Source organism: Chelonia mydas, chromosome 6 (genome assembly GCF_015237465.2).
Source record: "Chelonia mydas isolate rCheMyd1 chromosome 6, rCheMyd1.pri.v2, whole genome shotgun sequence".
NCBI lineage: Eukaryota > Metazoa > Chordata > Testudines > Cheloniidae > Chelonia > Chelonia mydas.
In genome coordinates, this window is record NC_051246.2 from 17,403,742 (window position 1) to 17,427,853 (window position 24,112).

Here is a 24,112-nt window from a genome sequence, read left to right on the forward strand (position 1 = left end):
TGGCTGTGTCCTTGGCTTTTCTGCTCCTTCTTTGTGTCTGTTTCTGTGGTTTCTTGCTGCTTCTGTCACTTGTGCACACGCTTCTTTCCATTACCCCCATTGACTGGGGTCTGGTTGAAATACCATCATCTACCATCTTCTTTTGTCCTAGGTGGCACTAAGGTCCACCTGCTTGCCATCTTCTTTGATGCCATCCATCCATCGCTTCCTCAATTTTCCTTGGGGTCTCTTTCCTGCTACCTGCTCCTTCCATGCTCTCTTCACCAGGTCTCCTTCATTCATCCTCTGTATAGGTCCCTACCAGCAAAATTGCACTTTCTGGATTTTGTCAGCCACATCATGAACATTGACTTTCCCCACAGTGCTTTCATTGTGTTCATGAACTCCTCGTCTGGTGTGAAGGCATCTAATCTCAAACATTTGTAGGTGTTGAACCTGCCATCTCTTTGCCACTCAACTTCTGCACCATACCGCATTGGAGGATGCATAATTGTTCTGTACAGTTCTGCTTTCATTCTTGGTGGCATACTCTTCTCATAGACAACATCTGAAATGTTATTCCACACTCTTCCAGCACTCCCTAGTCTAGACTGGGTCTCCCATTCAGACTCGCCAACTTCCATAACCCCGCTGCCATGGTCCTTGGACTGCTCAGTCTGGTTTAATGGCTGTCGCACCTCTACTGACCCACCTGACCTCAGTCTTAGTCATGCTCATTTTCATCCCACTCCTGCTTACTGGTCAAACCACTGGTTTACCATTTCTTCTACCATCCTTCTTTTGAGGATGCCTTTATTGCTGTATTATCTGCATAGAGAAGCTTCTCGCCTTTTCCTATTGGGATCTTCCTGCTGACACTGTCCATCAATCTGATAAACAGCAGTGGACGGCGGGCTGACACTTGGCATAGTTGGCCTTTCATTTCAAAAGGACTCATCATTCCAGAACATGCTCAGATCCCTGTTTTTTAGGTGATCTGCGTAGGGCATTCACTATAGTCGGTCACTCCTCAGACACTCCATCTTTCCTCAGCACTGTCCACTTTACCGGATGCCTTTTCTATAAAAGCTATTCTGTTGGTGCTCTAGCTGCTTCTCTCTCTCTTACTGTATTACAAGCATGGCATCTGTGGACTTCCTCCTCCTTTGCTACAGCCGAACAGAACAAGAACACACACACACACCCCTCTACTAAAACAATACCTAGCTACGCCTCTCTGCCCACACACTCCAAATTCCTGAGCAGCCTCCCGTGGGCCTCTCTGTTGGGTGGTGAAATGTGCCTGTCTTTGCTGGGAGCCCCATATGGTTCCACCTTCCGCAGAACTTACCTGTGTAAATTCCCTGTCCCCGTCGCCTATGTGCTTGTAATGTGCAGCATCCCCTTTCCTGGACACATGCACACACCACTGCAGTACCCATGTCTCTCTCTCTAAACATTCCTCCGGTATCTTGTTTATTCATTTGGCAGCCATCTGGTTCCATTTTGATGCAGGTGGAGCCGGCCAGCAAAAATGTTCCCCAGTGTCTAATCAACTTAAACTTTTCTTCTTGGCGCCATCTTTTCAACCACACATGGAGACCCTGGCAGTCCCCATGCCTAGCTGGACTGGCCCGGGAAATGAAGCATTTCAGAGAGCGCTACTGCTGAGGCCTTGCCCTTGAGCCTTTGACCTAGTAGGCTACAATTAGTAGGGTGACCATATTTTCCCAAAGGGAAAATGGGACACACCACGTGGGGTCCAAGGTCCCCCTCCACATGGGGCTGGCCCGAACTCTCCCTGCCTCCTGCCTGCACAGGGCCAGCCTGAGGCCCCCATGGAACAGCCCGAGATCCCCTGCCACCCTCCCACACAGGGCTGGTCCGGCCCGAGTTGCTCTCCTGAGCACTTCCTGCCATGCGGGGCTGGTGTTGTCACTCCCCGCCCCCTGCGCACGTCCTCCGCACCCTGCTAGGGGTCGCATCCCATCTTTTTTGGCAAAACTGTGCATCTGTCCCGTTTGCTCTGACCAACAGGGCTTAAAAAAGGGACTGTTCCAGCCAAACAGAACATATGGTCACCCTACGTTTAGCTTTCAGGATCTCTCCCCACATCACATTGGTGAGGCCTCATCTGGAGTACTGTGTCCAGTTTTGGGCCCCACACTACAAGAAGGATGTGGATAAATTGGAGAGAGTCCAGCGAAGGGCAACAAAAATGATTAGGGGTCTGGAACACATGACTTATGAGGAGAGGCTGAGGGACCTGGGATTGTTTAGTCTGCAGAAGAGAAGAATGAGGGGGGATTTGATAGCTGCTTTCAACTACCTGAGAGGTGGTTCCAGAGAGGATGGTTCTAGACTATTCTCAGCGGTAGAAGAGGACAGGACAAGGAGTAATGGTCTCAAGTTGCAGTGGGGGAGGTTTAGGTTGGATATTAGGAGAAACTTTTTCACTAGGAGGGTGGTGAAACACTGGAATGCGTTACCTAGGGAGGTGGTAGAATCTCCTTCCTTGGAAGTTTTTAAGGTCAGGCTTGACAAAGCCCTGGCTGGGATGATTTGATTGGGGATTGGTCCTGCTTTGAGCAGGGGGTTGGACTAGATGACCTCCTGAGGTCCCTTCCAACCCTGGTATTCTATGATTCTATGATTCTATGATCACTGGTACCAACATGGACCACAACTGCAAGCTCCTCCTCACTGCTCATCAGACGCCTGTCTAGACACCTGGCAGACAAGTCACCAAGCAGTTTACACTGTCACCACACACCCTGCTTCCCCTTGCCTGATGATCAAATCCCATTTCCACCACTGCCTTCACCTCCCTGCTGTAATCCACAGGGGACTGGGGAGAAGCCGCCATGGAAATGCAGAGCAAAGGGGTGCAGTAGTCCTATTTAAACACTGGTGCTTCAGAGAGGAGCTGCTGGTTCTACTGGCGTGGGCCTCAGACTCAGTTCCTCCATAGACTCCTAGAACCTCAGGGCGGGAAGGGACCTCAGGAGGTCACTAGTCCAACCCCCTGCTCAAAGCCGGACTTCTGCATGTAAAAGAGCCAAGCACACCACTACACTATGCAATTTGCTGGTGGATAATGGCCCCTCAGGACTCTATTTAAAGGTGATCCTTGCAGCTGTGGTAGGCAGGATCTCTGCAAATTACAGTCAGGAAAAAAGAGATGGAGCTCAGAGAGGTATGGACAGAGCTGAAAGTGCATGAGGGAGAGAACTGGAAATACCTGTCCTCACAGCTTACCCCTGACTCACTAAAGAGTCAGGAAACCTTGCAGTGAGTGAGTCATTGCTCCAGGAAACAAATGGCACTATGGCAAAACGGCCAGCAGGTCACTTGCTAGAATGGCTGAGTGGTTAAGGCATTGGAATTAAGATTGTATAGATATATGCCCATGTGGGTTCAAACCCCACTTCGGTTTGAGATGTTTTACCCCCCAATATCTCCATTTAACAATAGGGATAAAAACCATTTTCTTTCCACAGTTCTTCACATAGTGAATCGTGACTGACTCCACTTGACATTCAGTCATCACACTGAACAACACTAAAGTAAATGATTAACTTACGCCACCCCTAACTCACTTGGTCTGGTTTAGCTTTTTCTCTAGACCCTGTCATAATAGTTCCCTTGAATTCCTTGATCTGGACTGGATGGGACTTGGGGGACGGGGGGAAGGATATTTGTAGCACTGCTGAAGGAGCTACTTCGTACCACCACGCCCCTGAATTCTTCTCCAGGCCTAAGGTTGGCACGCTACCCCATCACACCACAAAGTTGCTCACATGGAGAGCACCCAAAGTCACACATCACGAGATGCCTAGGAGCTGGTATCTGGATGAAGCCTGTATCACAGAAAAAAGAGAGAGCTGATCCCATTGCTCCTGAGGGGTTAGATGGTTCCTCTTGATGTGGGACAGGGCTAATTTTTTAATCAGAATGCTGTGTGGTGCTAAGTCTCACAAACGTCTAAATATATGTTACCTTTATCAACCAAACTTTGTCATCTCAAGCAAAAATATCAAGTTGGTTTGATAAGGCTGATTTTCCATAAAACCAGGTTCATGGGCATTAATTATATTCCCAGTCTTTACTGATTGAATCGTGTATCAGCTTTTCCAGTATTTTGCAGTGGTACGAAGGAGGCCATGTTCCTGGAATACTGGCCATTCTGGGAACAAGGCGTGGCCCAGCCCTTGCCAGCTTTACCCTGCCCCCATCAACGTGACAATGCATTTGCGGTCACAGCATAGGAGGGGTGTCATTTGTAAGAGCCAGAGAGGGCGGAGTGGCGTTTCCCCATCCGATACCCCACAAAACCATATCCAGTTTTGTCTCAGTACCGGATGTGGGAAAAGCCTCTCAAAAACAGGACCATCCAGTTTCATACCATACAATTGATCTCCCTACCTGGAACTGATTTCAAGCTAAGTGGTCTATAATTACCTGGATCATTCCGTCGGCCTTTTTTGTATATTGGCACAACATTAGCTCTCTTCCAGTCTTCTGGAACTTCCCCAGTATTCCAAAACTTATTAAAAATGAACCAGAGATCTCCTCCTCAGCCAACTTTTAGGACTCGGGTACAAACTGTTTGGGCGTACTGACTTTAAAATGTTTACTCCTAGCAGATGCTATTTAATATCTTTCTTAGTTACAAAAGGGCAAGTAGCTCAGCATCCTCATGTGCTATGAATACATCATCCTCTTCCTTTCCAAATAAAAAAGTGAACATTTCTACATCATTAATAACTTTACCATGTAGCCAATCTCCGGATTTTGGGGTCTGACCTATGATTAAGGCATCAGAGAGATTGTGCGAGATTCTATTGTATTGTCTTGGGACCTGTGGGTGTTTAAGACTCCGCCTATCCAGCACAGCAATTTTCAGGGGCTGATTTTCGTTTTGCTGGGGCAGACTGTGTTTGTGACACTGTCACCTCTCCATCATTGAGCTGACTCCAAATGTAGCCCTTTGCAGCTGAACATCACCCCATCTGGCCGTCCCTAGGGCGTCTGCATTATGACAGGCACACGGAAGGTGTGACAATGCCTTTTACTGAATTGACTTCTATTGGCAAAAGAGACAAGCTTTTTCTGATTACACAGAGCTCTGCTTCAGGTCCCTTCTCTCCGGGGCTTTGGGGCACAGGGTTTACAACAGGTATTTGACCTCTTGGGGTGGGCTATACTGAATATGAGAAGAAGCATACCTAAAAATGCAAAGAAATTGCGTGAGATTCTATTGTCTGAAGAGTAGCAGACACTTGGCTATTACAGATTGTCTCATAATGCTGGGGGCTGGTGATACTCCTCTGCAATGGGACGCATTTGTGTGACACCACCAAGCTGGCTCCAAACACCATCTGCCCCAATGAAACAAAATTAGCCCCCGAAAACTGCAATGTTGGATTTTTGTAAATTTTGTCACTACTGGGGCTTGAACGCAGGACTTTCTACGTGTAAAGCCTATATGATAATCGCTACACTATAGAACCTTCCTGTGGGAGTATTTTCCTTCTCCTTCCTTTCTTTCTTCCTTCCTGTGGGAGTATTTTCCTTCTCCTTCCCTTCTTTCTTCCTTCCTACCCACCCAGGCATCTCACCTGAGCGTCAGGGTCTACAGCAGAGTGGAAAAAACTGAGTTCTTTTCAGGGAGAAGCCCTGAAAGGGGGCATGTAGCATTATTCTTACACTCTGTCTTGGATGGTGAGTCTAGAGCGTGAACTGCCACGTGTCTGTAAACTTCATTTCACATGAGGAAAGATGTTTAGGTGGGGGTTGAAAGGTGTGTTCTGCAAAAAGCCCCATGTCTGGGAACCTCCTTCTCTTCTATGAAGTCTCTGTTTTCTAGGCTGGAGTTGAGTGACTTATGTTCCTTAATATGCAGGGCGAAAAAAGCTATATAAAAGCCTGAGTAGCTCAGTTGATAGCACATCAGACTTTTAATTTGAGGGCCTAGGATTCAAGTCCCTGTTCAGGTGGGGTTGCTTTTTGGAAAAAGCCATTGATTTCCTAGAAACACAGTTGTTTAAGCCCTAATGGGCCCTTCAACCAATCCTCACAAGGGTGAAGGAAAGTGAGATAAGATCGTCCCAAACTGGGAAGAAAGGACAAAGGAGCCACTTGGTGGGTACAACCCTGATGGGGTAAAAAGCAAACTCCTCCTTCATATCTTTAAGTCCAGTATGAATTTGGGACAGATTGAATGGGTAAAGGAGAAGATATGGGCAAAGGAGCTATGAGAAAGGGGCAGGGAGACAGAAGGAATTTAGGAATTGCCTTCTTCTGTCACCTTCATCTTCTTGTGTCCTTCCATCACAATCATAGTTTTTTTTCAGCATTGGGCACGTGATTTGGCCCGATCTGCAGCCCTGGTGTTATCTTCCAAGGCAGGTCAAAAGTCAATATACAGAAATGAGAACCAATAAAAGAATTCATTTAGCTTCTCAGGAATGTCCTTATCTTCTTTAATTGCTCCCACTAGCTCCCAGTGACCCATGGGTCCACCAATTTCTTTCACAGGCTTCTTGATCTATTTCAAGAATCTCTTGTTTGTTTTTTACACCTTTAGCTATTTCCTCGTCTAACTCCATTTTGGCCCTTCTCATTTCCCTCTTAATGCCTGCTGTCATGTATGCCCCTGGATTAATTGCTTCACTAGAGTCAGCTTGTGACATTCCCCTGGTGTTATCCAGACTGGTGATCTGCTAGGTCACTCCAATCCTTGACTCTGGGAGCCAGCCTTACCCTGCTCTGCTGGGAGAACCCCCACTCCTGGGCTGTTCATGCACAGCCTCTGGCATGTAAGCTGCTCCCAGCTACTTGAAAGTGAATGACATTAGCCAATATCTCCGGACCCAGTCCCAGACACAACCCTAGGAACCGCTATCTTGCAGTGTCCAGTTATGCCTGCTGGATGCTGCAAGCTTATATAAGTTTGTCAATTTAACAAAGAAATTGATGTGTACCATGCTTGTTATCCCAAGGGGAGTCTCTGACACACTTCAAACCAAACGCGCTGCTTCAGGTAGAATAAACAAACAGATTTATTAACTACAGAGATAAATTTTAAGTGATCATAAGACAAAACATAAGAAGTCAGATTTGGTCAAATGAAATAAAAGCAAAATGCATTCTAAGCTGATCTTAACACTTCCAATTTAGTTGGGGATTGGTCCTGCTTTGAGCACAGGGTTGGACTAGATGACCTCCTGAAGTCGCCTCCAACCCTGATATTCTATGATTCTATGATTCAATGCCCTTACAAACTTAACCTATGTCTACACTTACATTTTTTAGCGCTCTAACTTGCTGGCTCATGGGGGGTGAAAAATCACACCCCCCCCCAAGTGCAGCAAGTCTGAGTGCTTTAAAGTGCTAGTATAGACAGGCTCCTAGCGTTGGGAGCTAATCCCCTTGTGGAGGTGGATTATCAGAAGCACTGGGAGAGCTCTCTCCCAGCGCTCGCACACGACCACTCGCACTTCAAAGCACTGCCACGGGAGCATTCCCGTGGCAGCACTTTGAAGTTTCCAGTGTAGACATACCCTTAGATGCTTCTCACCACAGACTGGCTGGTTGCCCTTCAACCAGCCTCTCCCCTTTGATCAGTGCTTCAGTCACGTGGTGGTGTCTGTAGATGTAGGTGGAAGACAGAGGAAGAGCATGGCAAACGTCTCTTCCTTTTATCATGTCCTTTCTTCCCTCTTGGCTTTGCCCCCCCACCTCAGAGTCAAGTGAACATTACCTCATCGCAGTCCCAAACTGACCAAAGGTGGGGGTGTGGGGGTGACTTCTGGGGGGAAGATCCTTTTGTTGCTGCCTAGGCCAGTGTCCTTTGTTCCTGTGAGGCTGGGCTGGGTTTGTCCCATACATGCCCTGAGGAGGTGTGAACTGCCTCTTTGCTTTTGGAGAGTTTTTGCCTGGGTTTATTTTAAGCCACGAAGACACATTTTCAGCCTCATAACTATATACATGAAATTATAATCTATAACATTACTATAACATTGCTGTAACAACAATTACTATAACATCACTATAACAACAATGCTCGGTGCATCACGAGCCTTCCGAAGACACCCAACATGACAAACTTTGCATTGGATACCACACAATCATTTTCTAAAGATGAACGTGGGGGTATAGGGTGTTCCCACAAGGTACAGAACATCACACAGATGTCCATCATGTCTGGCTTTTTCTTACTAGCATCCATGCCCGCCTGACCTGTGGCAGCTGAAATAGCTTGGTTGAGAGTGCATTAGACTGAAGATCTAAAGAGTACTGGTTTTCCGTAGAGCGTTTGCTGCTATCAGGGGTTTTCAATTGCTTGGGATTCTTTTCTTTTTCTTTTCTTAAGAGAATAGTTGATAGTTCCAAATATTCTCACTGTTGCTCCCCGCCCCCCCAATTTGGTTATGATTCTTGTCATTCTTGGGGAAGGAATGGTTTCTAATTAACAGGAGTGTCGTATGTAAGACACGAGGAGGTAACTGTCCTGCTTTACTCAGCACTGATGAGGCCTCAGCTGGAGTATTGTGTAACAGTGTCCAGGTTGGGGTATCACACGTTAGGAAAGCTGTGAACAAATTGGAGAGAATCCAGAGGAGAGCAACAAAAATGCAAGCTTTGGAAAATATGACCTAAGAGGAAAGGTTGAAAGAATTGGGCGTATCTAATTTAAAAAAGAGAAGGCTGTGGAGGAACTTAATAACAGTCTTCAAATACATTGGGGGCTGGGACTGTTAGCAATTATCTTTGAGAATGCTTGGAGGACGGGTGAGAGATCCCATATGTCTGGAGAAGGGCAAACATAGTACCTATCTTTAAAAAGGGGAACAAAGATGAATTGGGGAACTATAGACCAGTCAGCCTAATTTCAATACCTGGAACGATACTGGAACAAATTATTAAACAATAAAGCACTGAGAGGATAATAGGGTAATGAGGAATAGCCAGTGTGGATTTGTCAAAAATAAACCATGCCAAACCACCCTAATTTCCTTTGTTGGCAGGATTACTGGCCAAGTGGATGGGGGGACCCAGTAGACATGATATATCCTGATTTTTAGTCAGGGTTTTGACACAGTGCCACGACATTCTCATAAGCAAACTAGGGAAATGTGGTGCAGATGAAAATTACTATGGTGGATGCACAGCTGGTTGAAAGACCATTCTCAAAGAGTAGTTGTCAATGGTTCGCTGTCAAAATGGGAAAGTGTATCTAGTGGGGTCCTGCCAGCATCAGTCTTGGGTCTGGTACTTGTCAATATTTTCATTAATGACTTGGATAATGGAGTCAAGAATATGCTTTTAAAATTTGAAGATGACACCAAGCTGGGAGGGGTTGGAAGCATTTTGGAGGACAGAAGTGGAATTCAAAATGACTTTGACAAATTGGAGAACTGGTCTGAAATTCAATAAAAACAAGTGCAAAGTACTTCATAGAATCATAGAATATCAGGGTTGGAAGGGACCTCAGGAGGTCATCTAGTCCAACCCCCTGCTCAAAGCAGGACCGATCCCCAATTAAATCATCCCAGCCAGGGCTTTGTCAAGCCTGACCTTAAAAACTTCTAAGGAAGGAGATTCCACCACCTCCCTAGGTAACGCATTCCAGTGTTTCACCACCCTCCGAGTGAAAAAGTTTTTCGTAATATCCAACCTAAATCTCCCCCACTGCAACTTGAGACCATTACTCCTTGTTCTGTCCTCTGCTACCACTGAGAACAGTGTAGAGCCATTCTCTTTGGAACCCCCTTTCAGGTAGTTGAAAGCAGCTATCAAATCGCCCCTCATTTTTCTCTTCCGTAGACTAAACATCCCCAGTTCCCTCAGCCTCTCCTCATAAGTCATGTGTTCCAGTCCCCTAATCATTTTTGTTGCCCTCCGCTGGACTCTTTCCAGTTTTTCCACATCCTTCTTGTAGCGTGGGGCCCAAAACTGGACACAGTACTCCAGATGGCGCCTCACCAGTGTCGAATAGAGGGGAACGATCACGTCCCTCAATCTGCTGGCAATGCCCCTACTTATACATCCCAAAATGCCATTGGCCTTCTTGGCAACAAGGGCACACTGTTGACTCATATCCAGCTTCTCGTCCACTGTAACCCCTAGGTCCTTTTCTGCAGAACTGCTGCCGAGCCATTCGGTCCCTAGTCTGTAGCGGTGCATTGGATTCTTCCGTCCTAAGTGCAGGACTCTGCACTTGTCCTTGTTGAACCTCATCAGATTTCTTTTGGCCCAATCCTCCAATTTGTCTAGGACCCTCTGTATCCTATCCCTACCCTCCAGCATATCTACCTCTCCTCCCAGTTTAGTGTACTTCATTTAGGAAAGAAAAATCAAATCGCCAACTACCAAATGGGGAATAACTGGCTAGGTGGTAGTACTGCTGAAAAGGATCTGGGGGCTAGAGTAAACTGAATGAGTCAACAATGATGCAGCTGCAAAAAAAAAAAAAAGTTAACATTATTCTGGGGTGTATTTACAGGAGTCCCTCTCCGCTCAGCACTGGTGATGCCTCAGCTGGAGTTCTGTTCTGGGCATCACACTTTAGGAAAGATGTGGAAAACTGGAGAGAGTCAGAAGAGAGCAACAAAAATGATAAAAGGTTTAGAAAACCTGATCTATGAGTAAAGGTTTTAAAAAAACTGGGCATGTTTAGTCTTGAGAAAAGACAACTGAGGGGGGGCCTGATAAGTCTTCAAATCTGTTATAAATAGGACAGGGATCAATTGTTCTTTTTATCCACTGAAGGAAGGACAAGAAGTAATGAGCTTCATCTGCAGCAAGGGAGATTTAGGTTAGATCTTAGGAAAAGCTTTCTAACTATATGGCTAGTTAAACTCTGGAACAGGCTTCCAAGGGAGGTTGTAGAATCCCCATCATTGGAGGTGTTTAAGAACAGGTTGGATAAACGCTTGTCAGGGATGGTCTAGGTTTACTTGGCCCTGTCTCCACATAGGGAGGATGGACTAGATGACCTTTACAGTCCCTTCCAGCCCTCCATTTCTGTGATTGATGAATGCTTGGAGTAATACAATGCAGTATCTTTTCTCTCAGTCAGGATGCATAAAGAGGAAGATGGAGAATAATACTAAGACTATTATAATATTTTTGAGTATAAATAAATGGTGTGGCCCCTCAGGTCACCCCATCTCCAAGAGGATCTTGGGATTCAGAGAAGGGTTATGAGAATGATCAAGGGCCTGGAAAACTCCATCACAACACAATCAGTCCCTGGAAATCACAGCATGGGGTTGGATATGAAAACTGTCACTTCAGCACAAATCCAGTGACTCTAACCCAGGACCTTTGGGATATACAGCAGGCATAGTAACTACTACATTACAGGTTTCAGAGTAACAGCCGTGTTAGTCTGTATTCGCAAAAAGAGACATCTCTTCCTGAGATGCTAAAGGTCCACCTTGCAAAGTGTGATTCTGTAATGTAGTAAAAAGAAAAGGAGTACTTGTGGCACCTTAGAGACTAACCAATTTATTTGAGCATAAGCTTTCATGAACTACAGCTCACTTCATCGGATGCATACTGTGGAAAATACAGAAGATGTTTGTTTTTATACACACAAATCATGAAAAAATGGGTGTTTATCACTACAAAAGGTTTTCTCTCCCCGCACCCCACTCTCCTGCTGGTAATAGCTTATGTAAAGTGATCACTCTCCTTACAATGTGTATGATAATCAAGGTGGGCCATTTCCAGCACAAATCCAGGGTTTAATAAGAACGTCTGAGGAAGGGGGGTTAGGAAAACAAGGGGAAATAGGTTACCTTGCATAATGACTTAGCCACTCCCAGTTTCTATTCAAGCCTAAGTTAATTGTATCCAATTTGCAAATGAATTCCAATTCAGCAGTGTCTCGCTGGAGTCTGGATTTGAAGTTTTTTGTTGTAAATCGCAACTTTCATGTCTGTAATCGCGTGACCAGAGAGATTGAAGTGTTCTCCGACTGGTTTATGAATGTTATAATTCTTGACATCTGATTTGTGTCCATTTATTCTTTTACATAGAGACTGTCCAGTTTGACCAATGTACATGGCAGAGGGGCATTGCTGGCACATGATGGCATATATCACATTGGTGGATGTGCAGGTGAATGAGCCTCTGATAGTGTGGCTGATATTATTAGGCCCTGTGATGGTGTCCCCTGAATAGATATGTGGGCACAGTTGGCAACGGGCTTTGTTGCAAGGATAGGTTCCTGGGTTAGTGGTTCTGTTGTGTGGTATGTGGTTGCTGGTGAGTATTCGCTTCAGGCTGGGGGGCTGTCTGTAGGCAAGGACTGGCCTGTCTCCCAAGATTTGTGAGAGTGTTGGGTCATCCTTCAGCATAGGTTGTAGATCCTTGATAATGCGTTGGAGGGGTTTTAGTTGGGGGCTGAAGGTGACGGCTAGTGGCGTTCTGTTATTTTCTATTTCTAAACACCCATTTTTTCATGATTTGTGTGTATAAAAACAAACATCTTCTGTATTTTCCACAGCATGCATCCGATGAAGTGAGCTGTAGCTCACGAAAGCTTATGCTCAAATAAATTGGTTAGTCTCTAAGGTGCCACAAGTACTCCTTTTCTTTTTACTACATTACAGAATCACACTTTGCAAGGTGGACCTTTAGCATCTCAGGAAGAGATGTCTCTGGAAGAGCAGGAAGAAGTGAGCCCTTCACAGAGAGGGGCCCAGTGAGGGGAAAGGCTGGAGTTTCCTTCTCATTTTCTCGACATCCCCTTCCTGCAGGTTGCTTGCAAGGAAGAGCTATTGATGGACCCACATTTTTTGTTTCTTTTTCCAGGCAGCAGAGGGCAGAGCTCACGGGTCCCTCTATACAGGCCCTGGGGCTCAGAGTGCCCACCCCCTTACCATTCTGGCCTTTGCACATGGCTCAGGCAGAGCTGGTTGGAAAATATATTTAAATTTCCGTGAAATTTTTGGAAACTCTTTTCTTGCTCTTTTCCCCCCAGATTTTTCAGATTTCTTTTTTTGAGGTTGTCATTGAAAAATGACTTTTATTTGGATGATGAAAACCCCCAGAATGTTGCCAAACGTGGTACTTCCCAAAATTTCCTTTCCATCCAAAAACAATTGATGTGATTCACACCAAATTTCCTTGAACCAGCCATGAAAAATAATGGCTTTTTCTGTTTTAATCACTGACTGATTTTTATTTTTGCCCTTCTGTTTCCCGTTTATTGACTAAAAGGTGTAGCCAGTTGTCTGACTACTACTTTGCTCTTAAAATGTTCAAGAGACCAAATAATTGAACTTAGCCAAATTTATTGTCTAAAGACAAATCAGTACAATACTTCTCGGAAGCAAATTCTCACTGCATGTTCACCTTACACAGAACATGTGCTTCAAAGAAACACGTTCCAGATAGCAGAATTTATCAGATGATTTTACAAGTTACAAAACTTTCTAAAGTCACTAAAATCCAACCCATCAGTTTGTCCCAGTTCCTTAACTTGTTGTTCTGTACCTTCGTTATCTTTGTTCTGGATATTAGCATTCCAGGTAACTGGTCTGCCAAGGTATCAGCTTGTACCCTGGCAACACATTAAAGTATTTTGCCTTTGATACGTTTCCTATTGTCTAATGTCAAAGCTGACTTCAGCTTTGCAAAGTGTTGTGGGATACTTGATATGGGTGCCAGAACTGTGGGGAAAGCATAATACAGTTGGTTAACAAAACTTCCCAACACTCACGTATATAGGTGTAGAAAGAATGAGGAGTACTTGTGGCACCTTAGAGACTAACACATTTATTTGTGTGTTTGTGTGTGTGTGTGTATGAGTGAGTAATACCAGGCACATAATACTTATTAATGTGGTGTATACTACACTTAACATAGACCATTGGCTAATACCATCCTTGACTTAGTGGGTTTCTGAGCCACATGCTATGAGCACATGATAGCTGGGGTCGAAAGAACATCTTCCTTTTCTTCCTTGATCTCACAGTGACACCTGCTGGCCACTTCTCTATTGTAGCACAGTGCAAAGGGACCAGCTCCCCAACTGTAGGGGAACTAGAACAGGAGGACTTGTGGCACCTTAGAGACTAACAAATTTATTTGAGCATAAGCTTTCAAGAGCTACAGCTCACTTCATTGGATGCATTCAGGGGAAATGTTGCTCGCTGGAGGTCTGGGGCAGGTGGGGTGTGATGTTTGCTGAAGGAGAGGGAGGCTGGGGTGATGGGTAGGTCACAGCGTTAACTCCCCAGAGAATGGGGGTGATGGTTAGACTGGGGGTGGAGAGTCAGTGAAGGGGAGGGGATGAATGTTACGCACCATAGTGGGTTGGGGAGTGGTGGGTTATAGTGAATAGGAATAGGGTAGTATGTCTTTAAATAGTTTGTGAGCCCTTTAGTGGTGCTCACCGTGTCCTATGTCTTTGAAGGGACCAGATCCCAGCCAGTGAACAGGAGCAGCTAACGGGAGTTTTGCGAGGGAGTTCTCCAGGTGAAGTAGGAGTAACTATGTGAACCTTGGAGTGATTTTGTTGTCTGTTTGTTTGTTGTGTGCTTGCAGCTTGACTGAAGTATATACTGTGGTCTGTTTGTTCGGGGGCCATGTGCTGAGACTACCGGCCTGCTAGGCAAAGCTGAGAGCTTCTTAACTAGGCTTTGATCCCTAAACCATTTAGTACCCATCAACCCTTTACCGGCAGTGGGGCTACTCAGGGCTTTAAAAAGCCCGCTCCTAAGTGACCAGAGGAGCTAGTGAACATGAGAGTTTTGCAAGGGAGTGGGAAAGCCAGATACACCTGATGAACAGTCTCTAGACTTAGGCCAATAAAGACCATCCCACAAAACAAAAACAAAACCCAACGAATATGGCTGCAGGAGTAAAAAGAGAACGCAAGTAGAAGTCCAGTGGCAGAGTTTATTGCACTGAATGCAGAATGTCTGATTGCCAGCCTTGGGGGCAGGTGGCGTATGTGTGCATTCAGTGCAAGGATCTCCTGGCCCTCAGAGACCAAGTACAGGCTCTGGAGACCAGAGAGGCTGAACTGGAGGAGCTAAGGGAGACAGAGGTACACAGACAAGACTCTCCGGGACACAGCAGAGTGGTCCTACTCCCAGTCTGACAGCCTCTGTGTTGATGAGGAGGATGAATGTCTCAGAGAAGAAGAACATCAAAGTGAAGTGGAGGGAAATTATCTCATATTTAGGAACCTCCTTCCAGATGATGTCATAGTATCCTCTTGCAATGAGGATACCTCTTCAAGGGAGGGAATCCCAGTTATTACCTGTCTCTTCCTTATAGTAATGGGGGATTTGATTATTAGAAATATAGATAGCTGAGTTTGTGATGACTGGGAGAACCACATGGGGAATTGCCTGCAGGGTGCAAAAGTTGCCGATCTCTCGAGACAGGCTATGTGCAATGCTGTGGAGGAGCAGGTGGTCGTGGTACACATGGGTACCAATGACATTAGGGAAAGGTAGGAGAGAGGTCCTGGAGGCCAAATTTAGGCTGCAAGGTAAGTGATTAAAATCCAGGTCCTCCATGTTTCGGAAACGCTTCCAGTTCCATGTGCAGGTCCAGTTAGACAGGCAGAGCTGCAGGGTCTCAAGGAATGGATGAGAGGATGGTGTAGGGAGGAGGGGTTTGGTTTATTAGGAACTGGGGAACCTTTTGGGAAAGAAGGAGCCTACTCAGGAAGGATGGGCTCCATCAACACCACAACGGACCCAGATTGCTGGCATGTAAAATTAAAAAGGTTGTAGAGGAGTTTTTAAATTAAGGAGGCTGGGGGAAAGCTGACAGGTGCGGAGGAGCACGTGGTAAAGGCAGAGACATCCCTCTGGGGATCTTTTCATGGGAATTCTCTATATCCTAGTAAGAAGGAGAGGATAGAAGTTGATAAAGTACAGGTAGGAACTGAAGAGAAACAGTCAAATGAAAGCATCCCATTCAATTACACTGCATAATGCAGACAGCTAAAAAGTGACAAATTTTATAAGCGCTTGTATACAAATGCTAGAAGTCTAAATCCTGAGATGGGTGAACTTGAGTGCCTGGTATTAAATGAGGATATTAATATAACAGGCATCACAGAAACTTGTTGGAATGATGAGAATCAATGGGACATGGTAATACCAGGATACAAAATATACTGGAATGACAGAGTAGGTCGTGCTGCTAGGGGACTGGCACTATACGTGAAACAAAGCATAGAGACAAATAAAGCAAAAATCTTAAATCTTTATGGATAGAAATTCCACGCTTAAATAATAAGAATACAGCAGTAGGGATATTTTACCGACCACCTGACCAAGATGGTGATAGTGCATGTGAAATGCTTCAGGAGGTTAAAGAGGCTATAAAATAGAAAACTCAATAATAATGGGGGATTTCAAATATCCCCATATTGACTGGGTACATATCACCTCAGGACAGGATGCAGAGATAAAGATTCTTGACAGCATAAATGACTGTTTCTTGGAGCAGTTAGTCCCGGAATCCACAATGGGGGAGGCAATTCTTGATTCTTGATCTGGTCCAAGATGTGAATACAGCTGAACCACTTGGTAATAGTGACCATAATGTAATTAAATTTAAAAGATAGACTTGGAAAAGCTATAGAGAAGGGCAATAAAATGATTAAAGGCATGGAATAAATTCCGTATGAGGAGCAATTAAAAAGACTGGGATTTTTAATCTTGGAAAAGACACAACTAAGAGGGGATATAATAGAGGTCTATAAAATCATCACGGTTGTGGAGAAAGCAAATAAGGAAGTGTTATTTACTCTTTTACATATTATATTGGGAGTCACCCAATGAATTAACAGGCCGCAGGTTTAAAACAAACAAAAGGAAGCACTTCTTCACACAAGGGACAGTCAACCTGTGGAACTTGTTTTCAGGGATTGTTGTGAAGGTCAAAACTATAAAGGGGTTCAAAAAAGAACGACATAGGATCATGGAAGATAGGTCCATCAGTGGCTGTTAGCCAAGATGGGCTGGGACTCAACCCCATGCTCTAGGTGTCCCTGGGGATGAATCACTTGATGGTTACCTGTTCTGTTCATTCCCTCTGGGGCACCTTGCGTTGGCCACTGTCAGAAGACAGGATACTGGGCGAGAAGGAACATTGGTCTGACCCAGTTTGGCTGTTCGTATGTTCTTAGAGTAGTGGTGGGTAAGCAGTGGGGCATCAGTCCAGGCAAGTGAGGCACAGCCGAACCAAGAAGTTCCAAAAGCTCCCGAATACATTTGGCATATTCTTTTGTCATTTAACTGATAAATATATACTGATTTAAGGACAAATTGTGATTTGATTAAAATGTCAAAACTCACTCTCTCCAGCAGCGAAATGCACCCCTGGGAAGTTTGAAGCATGCCATGCTGCGGGAGGCCCAAACGTTGGTATAGCTAAGAGTGCCTCACGAAGCTGCCTTGTTACCATGGCAATTTACCATGCCCAGGAATCCCTTTCTAACGGTGTTATTGTGGTAGCCATGGCTTGGTGAGGCCACGGCAGGATTGTAGCCTTTAAGTCTATGCTGCAGGGGATGGGGATGGGGGTCCCATGGTGCATATGCGCAAGAAGCTGTAGCTTATGACTGGTCCACCTGCTGCTGCTTCACTATAAATGCCAGCTTTTAATAGCTAATAAATTATACATTGGGTGGGAGTGAAAATAATTATTTGTGACTTGTGCCTCACATCTCGAAAAAGTAATGAGTTGTCACTGGTGAATAGCCAGGCCTGGCTTGTTTATGAGCATTTAGTAAATTGTTTATTTTTGGGGACTCAGCTGTGCCAGGCTTCATTTTTTGGGTGGGGGGGTTTAAAGAGCAAAAGATACAACTGGTGGTGAGGATGGGACCCTAACCTACGTGCTGTAAGTCTCACGAGGAACACTTTATTCTTTCAACGGTTGGGTCTTTCCTGACATGGCTTGGCCTTGAATTCTGCTGTCCTTTGTTAGTGGTTGGAGGGCTGCTTGCTTTTGGCTCAGCCCGAGCGATTTCCGAGAAGAGATCTGAATCCTGTGATTTGTGACCTCTATGCTGAACAGAGGATTTGAGCGCAGGAAAAGGATCACTTTTACCAAAAGTGGGGCATAAACCTAGGCAGGTACACATCCTCTGGCGTTTAAGGCCCACTGGCCTGGTGAGTGCCCTATTGTTGTTTTTGCTATAGTGGGCTTTGCTTTGAGGAATAAGGATTCTCTCACTGCAGGTTTTCATGTCTCTTCAGCAGCCTGGTGGGGAGCTGTGAGGACAAGCAGATGTTCCCTCTTCTCTACCTCATGCCCTCTGGGGCCACTCTGAGCTCCATTGCTTTCCTGCTTAGCTATGATCCATCCCATCCCTTCTGAAGCATTCATCTCCTATGGAGTCCAGAAGAGAATGTACTCAATGGTCATCATGTCTGCTTTACACCCACCTTGGGGGGAGACAGGACCTTGGGGGTGGCTCTTTATCTAGCTTTCCCTACCCCAGCAGGAGAGCGTGGTGAGACTGGGAACTCCTGGTTTCCCACCCGCCCCCCGAATGTGGGAGAAGGCGGGTTAGCTTAATGTTGCTGTGATGGCAAATGGGGAGCCAGTGCAACAGTTTGTAAGAGAGTGATGGGACCAAGTCCACCAGGTAAAGAAGGTAATCTCAATGGTTGTGTGTGGCTGGGCATCACCTCGGTTGAACTGGTGTGTCTCAAACACACTAGGGCATCTGAATTTAGCAGATCATACCCTATTTCTCAAATAATGCATTAGAACAGAGTGCAATTTGCTCTACACCTGGGTGGCATGTTCGAGCTCAGGGCGCTGCTCAGTGTGTGCCCGATAAACAGGACCCAGGGAAGTTTCACAAAGGGAATGCAGGGTTAGCATTTCTCAAATGTGGCCACTGTGTCCACATGCAGCCACCAGGGGGTTTTCCTGCAGCCACGACAGCCTTCTGGGGAGAGATGGAGGAAGGGGCAAAGCCATAGGACTCCAGGGGTGGTTAAAAGGTAACAGAAAGATAAGCACAATGTAGGCTAGGGTTAGGTATAATAATTTTTTGCGGGGGGTAGCCAGGTTCAAGCTCCTGCTTCTGATAAACTAAATTATATCTAAGAGCTGCTGCTTCATCTTCTTCTTTATTTTTTTTTTTTTTTTTTTTTTGTCTCTTGTATGTTTTCTCCCCAGGTTTTGGACATCCCATGTTGTTTAAATGAACATGCAGACATGGCTAGAAATATATTGAAACTGCAGCTAATACTATTGCTTGGATTAGTGATTCTGAGCTGTGGGAAAAGACATCTGACAGCTGCCTGGATAGCTCAGTTGGCAGAGCATCAGACTTTTAATCTGAGGGTCCAGGGTTCAAGTCCCTGTTCGGGCGATACCAATGACTTTTTATCCCCAATCCCTTTGCCTCACCTGGGCGTACAGAGGCTGCAGACCATGGGGTGGTTCTGGGAAAAGGCCAGGACCAAGTGACCCTTTGACCACCTACCCCAGCCACCCCCTGGCCCTTACCCATCTACTCCAGTCCTCTGGCACTGCTGGGAGACTCCTCTCTCTCTGTCTCTCTCTCCATGGGCAGTTACATTCTTCTCCCAGGAGGGAATGTCACCAGCAGGGTCAGGGCTCGGGGCAGACACCTGTGAGGGGGCAATTGGCTCCTCCCTCTGATCACCCCCTGGGAGTGTGGGGGGGGATTCTACTGATCCCTTTTGCCCTGCTTGGAGTGGGGGCTGGTGCTGGCACCTCTGCCAGTCCCTAGTGAAGGGACAGAGCCCTGCACTCCCAGGGCTGGATGTAGTACATTCAGTCAGGGGCAACTGGCAGAAACAATGGGTGACACCACCTCTCCCCTGCTGGGGGATAAAATCAACTCTTGAGGAGTGGTACATGGGGCTCACTAGCATTATTCACTGCTGCCTGTAAAATGACCCAGAGTTGGTTCTACTGGGGCTCGAACCCAGGACCTTCTGCATGTAAAGCAGACGTGATAACCACTACACTATGGAACCATCTTCTGTAGAGTGGCTCCCCTTCTGGCAGGCCAGGGGTCATACAGCAGTTGGGAGGAACACAGCTGCTGTGGGCAGGCCCAGGAGATGCTGGGAGTTCACCTTGCCCAGTGCTCAGAGCACCTGCCTGGCTGCAGGAAACCACACAGCTAGGGTCAGTGCGGTGGTTGCTTGCAGATCACTCACTATGACCAGCTGCTTCCCCAAGAAGGGTGCAAAGTCTGCATGCATGGGGCTGGGGAAGTGGGGGTGGGAAGGATCCCGGAGCTATGGTGAATGCCAGCCAGCTGTGTGCACCCTAGAAAAACCAGCCATGTCCAGAAACGCTCCCCCTCTGTTGCTGCTCCCATTTGCGCCCGTTATAGAGTAACCTAAAATAATTGGTATATAATAATGCCACGCGTTTAGCTACCACTCTTTAATCGGTAGCTCTCACATAGCTTTACAGAGGATGGCAAGGTCACTGCCTCCATTTCACAGATGGGGAAACTGAGGTGAAGGTAATCATCACTCAAAGTCACCTGGCCAGGCTGAGACTGGAAGGCAGGGCTGAATCCTAGCCCAGTGCAAGACCCACTAGGCCACCACCACCTCCAGCACCATACCTGCGTGAACAATGCTCCCTGCCCCCAGGCAGTGCCAGGGATAGGAGACAGTGCTGGACAGAACGGGGGGAGTGCTAGCTGGGGGGGGGAGGGTCTGGGGAAGGGCTGGATTAAGCGGGGGGTCAGTGGTAGGTGAGTGAAGGCTGCAGGGTATCAGGGGAGGCTGGCTCAAAGGGGAGTGGATGGTTGTCTGGGATGTTAGGTGGGGGCGGGGCTGAGTAATGGGGTGTTGGGAGGAGGCAAAAAGGGGCTGTCTGGGGAGAGCGGGTGGGGCCAGATGGGGGGGCCCCGGGAGGGTCTCTCAGGGGAGAGGTGGGGGGGCAGGATGGGGGGTGGTGGGAGCAGCTGGCTGCTGGACAGTCAAGTGGGTGAGGCCGGGGGTCTATGGGAAGCTGGGGGTGGTGGGGTCAGTGGCTGAAGAGACGTCTGGGCCCCGGCTGGCGGCTGGAGGGAGGGGGCCGGGCGGATCTGTACTGCACGTGGTCTGGGGGAGCAGGGGGCGAGGGCAGAGCCGGTCTCTCCCCAGGCTGCCACCTGTGGCTCCGCGGCTCTGGGCTCCAGCCGGGACCAGCCGAGCGACTCCGCAGTGGTCTCTGGCGCCCGGCAGCGGCCATTGCAGCGCCGCAGCAGAAGGACTTGGACAACTGCAGCCCCCAGCTCAGTGGTGTCAGGCCCTAATAGGCAGAATTGGGCTTTTTAAAGTCTCTTTAATTTCTGAGGTGCCACGGCCCGCAGGGTTTTGCGCTGCTTTTATTGGGTGATTGCTTATTTGGGCTTTCTATGCAATAGGCACCTCACGTCTGTGCTGCTGGGAGCTCGGCCAGCAGCCAACCGCTCGCCAGCCGCCCAGCTCTGAAGGCAGCAGCCTGCTGCCAGCAGCAGCGAGAAGTGAGGGTGGCTGTACACCACATCATGCAAGGATGGGGCGGCAGTGGCAGGGACTCCCCTGCCTTGCTCCCCTGGGATCCATTGCCCCGGAGATAGGGTGGCAGGCAGGGTCTCCCCCCGCGCCCTCTTGCTGCCCCTAGGAGAGCCCCCTGCATGGGGATGTCAGGCTGACCTCGGGGAGAGTGCAGGATTCTGCCCCAACCAGACGCTCCGCCCTGGGGGCTCTGGTGCCCGCAGCTGTGGCTCCCCCAGCTGGGCTCCCAGGCACTGAGAGCTGCTGTAGGAAGCAGGGGTGCCCGGTGGGGGAGGGGGCAGTGCCAGGAGGCCACGATAGGCCCTGAGACCCATGGCGAAGTGGCAGTTCGAGCCAGAAAGCAGGACGGGAACCCAGCCAGCCCTTGCTGGCGCAGAACCTGCCTCTGCCCCTCTCTCCGCAGGGCACTGCAAGGGGAGTCGAGCGGCAAGCTTGGAGCGGTCCCAGTCCATAACATAGGGGCCTGGCCGGCCACCCCCAGGTCCATGAGCCCGATGCAGTGCTGCCGTCAACCAGGACACGTGCTGCCGACCCCACCCCCTGCTGCAGCCTCCTCCGTCCCGCTGGCTGGGGTCAGTCACCCAGAGAATGGCCCTGGCACCACCGCCCACTCCTCGCTCCCTCCCTTGGGTGTCCCTAGTGCCATCCCCTGCCCCGCGCTCGCTGTCTGGCTCCCTCCATGAGCTAGCAGAGCTTAGCGCTCACCCCCCTCATCCTCAAGGAGGCTGAAGGGCGGGGAAGACCTTTCCTAGTCAGTGTTGGCTGTTGACTATGGAAAGACAGAGGCGCGTGTGTGTCATCTCTCTCCCCCCCCCCCCCCGCCCCCATCTTGCTAAACCCTGTTGCAAACATTTGAGTTTTTCCTTTCCAAGCTGGAGGAGGAAAATCTCCCACTGTTCCTGCCCCCTTTGGTGTTTATGCAGGGCTTAATTTGTGTGGGGGCAGCCTTTTCACTGCAAATTAAGCCCTGACCCCATTCCCCTCCCTCTGAAATGGGTTTCGTGTGGTTTGAGAGGCAGTGCCGGGTTTTTTTTTCCTCCTTGAGACTTGGCAACACTACAGTTGGGCTAGGCTGGCAGCCATAAACCAGGCTGGAGAGGGGTGTCTGCTGCCAGCCAGCCCTGGTCCTGCAGTGAGTGCCCTGCTTTTGCAGCAGCTCCAGTTGCATTCACCCAGGGCTGTATGTGTTTAATTAAATACATGGTGGATGGCATAGTCTACTGGATAGATCAGTGGATGGGCACTCATGATAGTCAGGTTCTAGTCCCATCTCGCCCAATGTCACCCCGCAGGCCAGTGGCTAATTCCTACCAGTGCTCTGTAGGTGCCTCAGTTTTCCCCACTCTAGAACAGGGATAACCCTGCTCTGCTGATGAACTAGCATTAGGTGTTGTCATTTCTGAAGGCAGCTTTGCCCCAACCTTTCAGCTTGCAGGAGGCTGCAGCGTTCTGGGTGGAAGATATGTAGGAGTCACGCTGAAGCAGGAGGGTTGAGTAGCAGGATGAATCTCACTCTTTCCTTGCACCATAAATTGGTGCAAAGGGAGGGCTAAGCCAGGAAGGATCACCCCCTCACATGCTGCTTCTGCAGCAGGAGGCTACAGGGTGCAATTCCTCCCCCTACTCCCCTCAATGCATTATGAGAGTCAGTTTATTTTGGAGATTATCCCTGAGGATCCCTGCCCTGCACCTCCCACTCCCAGTCCTCTAGCCGGGGTGGGCAGGGGAAGCATGTAGTATTATGGTCTGAAACTGACTCTAGGGGGCACCTAGGGGTGTAGCATGGAGCAAAATTGGTTAGCGGAAGAAGGAGAAGCAGAGAATAATTGGCTTTACATCCAAGGGCTAGGGCTAGCTTAGCTTGGTAAGCAGCTCACTCCTCTGAGAGCCCCCCCTGCTGTTATCTGGTGCTGCTGCGATGGGGAACTTCCCACTTCTGCCCCCTACAGGTCCTAGGACACACCCCTGCCTTCCAGTGCAAGAGGATCTGGGGACTTACGGTGCTGCAAACCCCTCTGCACCAGCACCTACAGAGCTGAAACGGAGAGAGGAGGCTGGAGCCATGCCCCACCCACCCATCAGCCTAGGGAGCTCTATTCCTCTCCTATGCTGGTGGGGACACTGGGGGGTGGGGTTCCCCAGATTCCCCACCTAACCCCCCAACCCAGAGAGGGTCCATCACCCCCACAATTAGTGAGCACAGGCCCACCTCCACAGTGCTTCAAGGAACAGCTTCTAACCAGGGCTGTGTGCATGCTGCTAACATGAGCACAGCCAGAGTGTGAAAGGGGGATGTGTGGGAGAGGGGACAACAGGGCATTCTAGGGGCAGAGGGAAGGGGAATGCCCCCCCTCCCCCACCATGGAGTAGCCCATGGTCCAGTGGCAGAAGATTTTTTGAACCGAGGGCCTTGTTAAAACATTGCCAGGCCAGCACTTAATGCCCCTCACCCCCTGACACTGTGTGGCCCTGTTTGAACCAGGGGACAGCTGTCCACCACTGCTTTGACTAGAGAGAACCAAGGGGTATGGACTGGGCCTGGCCTATCTCCAGCCAGCATAGGAAGGACTGGCAAAAGCCAGGAAGTGGGGGTC

The 24,112-nt window shown here is 48.1% G+C and overlaps 2 non-coding genes across 2 annotated transcripts; one reads left to right on the forward strand and one right to left on the reverse strand.

Annotated features, from left to right (window-relative positions):
* Window positions 1-19,284: 19,284 nt before the first annotated feature.
* On the forward strand, window positions 19,285-19,357 carry TRNAK-UUU. Its single transcript has one exon. It is a non-coding gene; the product is annotated as a tRNA-Lys (tRNA).
* Window positions 19,358-19,918: 561 nt separating this feature from the next.
* Window positions 19,919-19,991, reverse strand: TRNAV-UAC. Its single transcript has one exon. It is a non-coding gene; the product is annotated as a tRNA-Val (tRNA).
* Window positions 19,992-24,112: the final 4,121 nt, after the last annotated feature.